General features: G+C 41.2%; 1 pseudogene; it reads right to left on the bottom strand.

The window, feature by feature from the left end:
- Positions 1 to 5,060: 5,060 nt before the first annotated feature.
- On the bottom strand, positions 5,061 to 6,160 carry LOC142456532 (small ribosomal subunit protein RACK1-like; annotated as a pseudogene).
- Positions 6,161 to 7,884: the final 1,724 nt, after the last annotated feature.

The following is a 7,884-nucleotide window of genomic DNA, read 5'->3' as shown; positions in this document are numbered from 1 at the left end:
ACTAGTTGGTGCCTGGCTAGCAGAAAGAATAGCGTCTGGGTCCTTAAAGGCTTCTTTTCAAACAAGTAGCCATCTAAGTGAGGCATCAGCTAAGTAAGTCCATGTGGAAGAAGCATACCAGCCTGTAGATTCCAAGGATTGTAAGCAATACAATCCAAATATAAAGGAGGGAATAGGATCAGAGCTTAAATTGTGAACTCCTGGTTTGCAGAAGGCCGTGGGTGACAGTGGAAGCCCAAAATCCATTTGCAGGGTCCACACATGGTTTAAGCCTCCAGTGACTCCTCTTTGATTATAGTTGAGGACTGTGAATATCTCTGCTATCAGACAGAGAGCATTGTAAAGTCAATTTTGGAATGCATAGTTGGCAGGCAAATGTAATATGTTATCATTGGATCTCCCTTTAAGCCCCTGGTGAATCCCCTCTGTCCATGCATCAGGGATGTGACCAACTTGCTATCATGCAGAATGCATCGGAGAGTAGATTCTTGCAGACACCCTGAGGTTAAACTTTAGTGCTCTTTCATTTGATCTCCCTTTTGACCCATTTCAGTGTGTTCTGTCTTAAGGTTTTCTTCTTTTTCATTAAGATTTTTATGTTTTTGTTATTATGGTTAGTTTTCTGATTTTTAGAAATGTTTTTCTGTACATGAAATCTAGGGTAGGCACATCTATAGAGACAGTAACAGGATCAATGGTTCCTTTGAGAGCTGGCAAGGGAGGTTGGGTGGAAATGGGGAACTAGTAAAGATGCATGCAAGCATGAAGACACTCCTCTGAAACAGACTGTCGTAATTGTTGTACAACTCCCCTTGAGGTGATTGAACTGTGGAATTATTTGATATGTGAATGATAAGCCACTGAAACTCTTGGAAAGCAAACTGAAAGGTAAGCTATTGATTTTATGATTTTGTACTTTTTGAGGATACAAGTCTTCTATATAAAAACGGCTTATAGTAAGTAAAAATAATATGTTGTTTTTGATGAAATATTACACAGCAGTTAGGCTCGCATTGAACGATTTCCACACATGTTGTTTGTTGACATTGGTTACATTCTTCACAGTGGGTGGGTGGATATTCTCATTATTTCCATATTGGTTCTTCTATTGCTAGTAATCTAATTTTATTGAATCCTTATGTTCTCGTTTTTGTTTTAAAATAATTGCTGATCATTTGATTTCTTATTGATAACTCTTTAAAGAGCACATTACTTACGGAGAACATTCCTTTCTAGTTTAGTATGTTTTTTAAAATAAGAAATAAGAGATTCTAGTCCACGTTATTCTCTCCTTCTGTCCAGTTTTATCTAATGTGGCTCTGATCAGAACAATTGGGGATCATAGCTGAGTTAGTTAGTTTCTTGTGCCAGCCTGGCTGATAAACAGATGTGGGGTTAATTGAAGGGCGGAGGGATAAATGGCTCGGTGAGCATCACCTTTCTAGTTCTTGGGTCTGTGATGGTCGCACTAGGTGGGTGCAGCTGCCTTAGCAGTTCCCTGCTTAAGCTTGCAAAGCTGACTTCCTGCAAGACATCCCCAAGGAAAAGCCACATGGACCTACCCTGATGCAGCTCTGGGTGTTGGAGCAGCCATGTGGAGACCCCTGCCAGCACTGAGATGCTTACATTCACGGACTTGACTTTCCTCCTACAGTCGGCATCATTGTCTGTTTTGTGAGATGGAGGAGGACTTTGTGGATTGGTGTTGGACATATGGGTTAATAGTGCACTTGTGGTTTTGGATGTTTTCTTGATGCCCACTTGACCTTTATATAAAACTCTCTCTTATAAATGTCTGTAGATTTGTTTCTCTAAAGACCCAGACTAACACAATAGTCAACCATCATCTAGTTTTTTTCCATCAAGGAAGTTTTAATTAACTTTGTAGATTGTACAGACTGGTATCTTGAAATGTTTGTGTTTTTTCTTTTGGTCTTTGCTCCAGATGAGTAGAAACCAATAGTTGTATCTTAGATGACTGTTCACAAGCTTGTAAGATCCAACAATAGGATATAAAACATCATTTGTGAACTACATTATGCTAATTAATAAGGATTTCCCACTATGGTTCCAAGGTTTCAAACCCAGAAGTTCAGTTATGTAATGGACTTGGTTACATCCAAGAAGTATCTGGAATGGTGCCCTCTATGTGCTGTATTATAGATATGAATATATGCATAATCATATATGACAGGATATAAAAAAATCCAACTCGCATAAAAGTTCTCACTAGGCAACCATTGAGCAACCCACTCTGTTAGTGGAGTCATCTGGGAAGGTTCTCTCTGGTCACAGTGAATTTTTTTGTGTGAAAACAGCTTCGCTTGAACCTCGTTTTTTGTGATAACTGATTTAAGAGAACAACGTGTGGCTGTGAAATTTTGCTTCCTGCTCAGGAAAAATGCCACAGAAAGTGTTGTGATGTTGGACACAGATTACATAGACAGAGTTATGGAAGAAACTCAAGGGCACAAGTGGATTGCTCGTTTCAAAAAAGGCGAAATGTCAGTTGATGACAAACCTCGTCTGGACATTGTCAACTTCCTGAACAGATGGAAATGTTGCCTTGTAGAACATTTAGAGTTTGTTCCATCAGTTCAGACTGCTAATCAAGCTTCCTATTTAGAGGTTCTGAAAAGGCTGCATAACAGTGTGTGGGGTGGGGGCTTGGTTTATGGTAGACTTGGGACTCGTTTTGCCACCAAGACAATGCACCTGCTCCTGCAGCCATTGCAGTACATCAGTTTGTGGCAAAAAAACAGTATGCCTCTTGCCCCGCGCTCCAGACTCACCTGACCTTGCTCTGTGTGATCTCTTTTTATCTTCATGAATGAAGAGGGACATGAAGAGTAATTTGAGAAAATTCTACAGCAAGATGAGCAAATTCTACAGCAATTTGAAGCTGTAGAAGAGGCTGTCCATCATCCAAACAAACAAGTTCGAAACATGTTTCCGAGAATGGAATTACAGTTTTGACAAATGTATCAAGTGTAATGGAGAATACTTTAAAGGTGATAAGCTTGCTTTGTAAAAAAACAAAAAAAGCATAGCGTTGGGACAAAAAATCCTGGTAGTTTTTGGAGGTACCCTCTCATAGATTCATAAACATATATGTGCATCTATATATACATGGTTCTGGTAGCCCAATGGGTAAGTGCTTGGCTGCTTCCCAAAAGGTTGGTGTTCCAAACTCCCCATCTGCTCCATGGGAGAAAGCTCTTGCTAGCACCCCAGCTTTGTAAACCCCACGGAGCAGCGCTCCCTTTTCCTGTAGACTCACTAAGAGTTGGAATCCATTGAGGGCAGTGATTTTGGTGTTTTTATACACATTCATGCCTTTAAAAAAAAACGAACTATTTTTGAATCAATTATAAGTGAGAGAGATACATTTTATTTCTCTGCACATACATGTTTTGTTGTTTTGAAGATTTATTTTTCTTGTGTACTTTTCAGTGCATGGTTTATTTCCACCAAGCTGTGTACACTTCACCATCATTTGACAAAAACAACTCATAGTAATTTAAAAGGGCAGGAAGGTTAATAGCCATAATGGAGATTACATACTAAAAAGAGAGTAGTGTTGATTCAGATGATCTGGGAGGATGTGCGGAGTGTATGGGGTTTGGGTTGGACTGTGCAGGTTCAGTTAGGAGGGAGAAGATTTGCTGTGCAAGGATGGCCACAAAAAGGAAAAAATGTAACTAGATATGCATTTTTGTGGCCCTAGGAAGATATTGCAAATAGAACCCACAGTTCCTTTACAAAGGGTATTTTTTTTACTAATATTATGTGTCCACCTGCTTAGGCAATGCTTCTCAGTATTATGCAGTCGTTATCCATTTTGTGATCTGATAGAAGTGGACATGTCTTGGGAGTGTGGTCTGCATTCAATATACATGGAGGTTCTTGCAAAGTGCGCTCTCGCTTGATCCCGCATCCAAATTATCCGATTTCTGTGTTGGGATGCGAGCCAGCTACCTGCTGCCTGACCCGGAGATTTTGGGACATGCCATCTCCTGTTGAAACCCTGGTGGCGTAGTGGTTAGGAGTTGGGCTGTGAGACACAAGGTCAACAACTCAAAACCACTAGCTACCCCGCAGGAGAACGATGGGGCTTTCTAGTGCTGTGAAAAGTTACAGTCTCAGACACTCCCAGGGCCAGATCTACCTGGTCTTAAAAGGTTTCTCCGAGTCAGCAGTGAGCTTGTTGTTCTGGTAAGTAAACCACACATGAGTTAGAAGTCTGATATCGGAAGCCTTAACCAGCCTCCACATCTACATGAGCCATTTTCTTGATACAAATCTTTCTCTCTATGGACGTCTCGAGGTTTGGTCCTCTGAAGAACCTAGACTAAGATGAAAAGTAATAGGAAGCAAGTTGAGTAATAGATCTGGAGGGTCTTAAATGCCGCATTAAGTAGTTTCAATTTGATTTTTAGTAATTATAAGCTCTTAAGGTTTTAATTAGTACAAGCTTTAAGCAAATTAAGCAATAAGAGCCACATCTCAAGAAAAATGGTGATTCCATCTTATTATATGGATAAAGGATATATATGAGTCAGAAAACTTGCTGACCAGAGACCAGGAACACTAGCCCAGCTGCTTTACAGAAAGATAGTTTCTAAAGAGAAGGATTTTTTTTCTTTTTCGATTCATTTTTTATTTACAGGATGAAAGTGTATTTTTATATGTTCTGATCTCTGACATTATTAGTTTGAAAACATGAATATATAACACGGAGACAATCTCCCAAAGAACATTTTCTGACTTTTATTCACTAACCTAGCATTCAGCCTTATCTTCAGAATATTGGTTATTCTAAATAAATAAATGTTGGTTTAGTAATGAGTTTGTAGTCTTCCTAATTCCATTGGTTAATTATATCTCATATCAATTATTTTTTACAATTAATTTGTATGTAGCATTCCAGACTATGGATTATGAATTCATCTGCCTATGTCACTGTACCTTACCTAACATTTTTCTCCTTTACTCTACACAAATATTGAGGAACCTCCTGAATAGAAAGTAGTTGTCTATTAGCACTCAGCCCAGATATCTTTTTTTTTAAAGGTCAGAAAGCTAGTCTTTTAATTTCAAAAAAGCTGTGCCACACATTTCTACCAGGTGCCGATGGTCACCTGCCATACTCGCACGAGGTTATCTGTGTAACCTGCAAACAGAGTCTGGCCATCAGCAGACCAGGCCAGAGAGGTGCACTGGGGCGGTTCGGCCTTGCTACTGGTGCTGATCACTTCTTGCTTCAGCTCATCAACAATGATCTTGCCCTCCAAGTCCCAGATCTTGATGCTGGGGCCAGTGGCAGCACAGAGCCAGTAGCGGTTGGGACTGAAGCACAGGGCGTTGATAATGTCTCCTCCATCGAGGGTATGAAGGTGCTTGCCTTCATTGAGATCCCACAGCATGGCCTGGCCATCCTTGCCTCCAGAAGCACAGGGGGATCCATCCGGAGAAACCGTCACAGTGTTCAGGTAGCCTGTGTGGTCGATGTGGTTCGTTTTCAGTTTGCAATTAGCCAAGTTCCACACCTTGACCAACTTGTCCAGCCACAGGTGAGGATGATGAGGTTGCTGCTGTCGGGCGAAAAGCACACACGGGACACCCATGCAGAGTGACTCTCGTCCTGTACGGTACACTTGCAAACTCCCAGAGTATTCCACAGCGTGATGGTCTTATCTCGGGAGCCAGAGACAGTCTGCCGGTTGTCAGAGGAGAAGGCCGCACTCAGCACGTCCCTGGCATGGCCTACAAAGCGGCGTGTGGTGGTTCCCGTTGTAAGATCCCAGAGACGCCGTGTTCCATCCCAGGAGCCCGAGAGCGCAAACTGGCCATCAGAAGAGATGACCACGTCGCTCACAGAGTGAGAGTGACCACGCAGAGCACGTTGGGGAATGCCATAGTTGGTCTCATCCCTCGTGAGCTTCCACATGATGATGGTCTTATCGCGCGAGGCAGACAGAATCATGTCGGGGAACTGTGGCGTGGTAGCGATCTGCGTTACCCAGCCGTTGTGGCCCTTGAGGGTGCCACGAAGGGTCATTTGCTCAGTCATGGCGGCGGCGGGTGCGGGGGTCGCCGCAGCGACAAGGATGGCACCGGATAGCTCCGACACACCAGCTCCTGCTGCTGTTTAGCGGAGAAAAAGCCAGCCCAGATATCTTGTGAACGTATTAAGGATGCATAATCTACAGTGTACATTTGGAAAGGACATGGTTGGATAATTTTTCTTTTAATTGTTCAGATAAGTACACTGTATTTTATAATGGCATTAGATCTATAGCCTTGATCCCCTTTTATTATATATGTATATATATTTCTTATACCAAATATCTTTTATGTCACTACAGAATTGTTTATCCTTAACATTTCATTGTATTTTAAGTAAAAGTTTATGCACAAAATTAATTTTCCATTCAAAAACTCATGCACCTTTTCTATGGCACAGGTCAGTTCCCTGCAGTGTATCAGCACTCTCCACATTTCCACTCTACCATCCCCATGTCCGTCCTTACAATTTCTCTGCCCTTTCTTACCTTTTCATCTTTACTTTTGGGTAAATGTTGCCCATTTGGTTCCATATGGCTGATTAGTCTAAGGAGCACATTTCCTCAGGGGGATTATTGTTTATTTTATAAGCTAACCAATTATTTGGCTGAAAGGAGGGAATGACTTCAGTTCAGGCTCAAAGAGTGTTTTAGGGTGGTCATCTTTCAGTGTCTTCACTCTTTATTACTTTAGTAAGACTGGCGAGGTAGTTAGTTTACTGTGCCAACCTGGCTGATACACACATGTGGGGTTAATTGAAGGGCAGAGAGATAAATGGCTCAGTGAGCTTCGCCTTTCTAGTTCTCAGGTCTCTTGGGATCTTCTATGATGTCTCTAGCTATAGGGTTGGTAGTGGGGACTAGGCACTGCCCACTCCCAGCCTCAGGCTGGAGGAGCTACGGTGCTTGCGGGCCATTAGTCTGTGGTTCCCTTCACTCTCCTGTGTTCCAAATGGGAGGAGACCCATAGTAGTATCTGAAATTGCCTTGCAAGTTTTTAAGATCCCAGACACTAATCACCAAAATAGGATATAGAATATTATTTTTATTAACTCTGTTTATCCAGTTGACCTACGTGTCCCCTGAGACAATGCTCCTGAACCTTCACACCAAGTAACTTAATCCCATGAGGTGTTTCGCTACGTCTAGGATGTTCATAGAACTGTGTCCTCTGTGTTCCATTATATATATTATGCTATACTCAGTACATATAAGTACATATAAATATATATGTACAACTTTGCACAACTATAGTTATATATGCACATAGATGGGCTTCCATATGTCTTCTCACATGCATAGAGTGTATATAGTTGCCTGTATAGCCATTCACAAGTTCTTGGTTGTTATTACTGTTGCTATAGAATTATATTGCATGTTATAGCATTCACTGTACTTGTCTTTATTCTCCTGTGCCTCTCACTATCTCTCATTGATTTTGGTCACATTTTGTTGACTTCCCCATATTGTATATTGGGTTTCCTTTCACCAAAATAAATGAATGTCCACTATCTAGAAAGTGCTATTCTCTCTCTCCCTTGAATCTTTGGCAGCCATCAAGAGTATTGCTTTCTCTGTGTGAACTAAGTTTTGGCTTCTTAAAAGATGGTATCATGTAATATTTGTTCTTTTGTGATTGATCTTTTTCTCCCAGCATAATACCCTATAGATTCGCGCATGCCATAAGATGTTCTTTATTTTTGCATAGTATTTTTTGTATTCACCGCACCTTCTTTATTCATGTATCCTTTGACGGACAGTTAGATTGTTTCCATCTTCTTGCTATTGTGAATAATACAGGCAACATGGATGTGAATTT

The sequence above is a fragment of the Tenrec ecaudatus genome, chromosome 9 (genome assembly GCF_050624435.1).
Source record: "Tenrec ecaudatus isolate mTenEca1 chromosome 9, mTenEca1.hap1, whole genome shotgun sequence".
NCBI classification, from domain to species: domain Eukaryota; kingdom Metazoa; phylum Chordata; class Mammalia; order Afrosoricida; family Tenrecidae; genus Tenrec; species Tenrec ecaudatus.
Note: the sequence above shows the minus strand (reverse complement) of the source record. Positions and strands in the feature narration are given on the sequence as shown.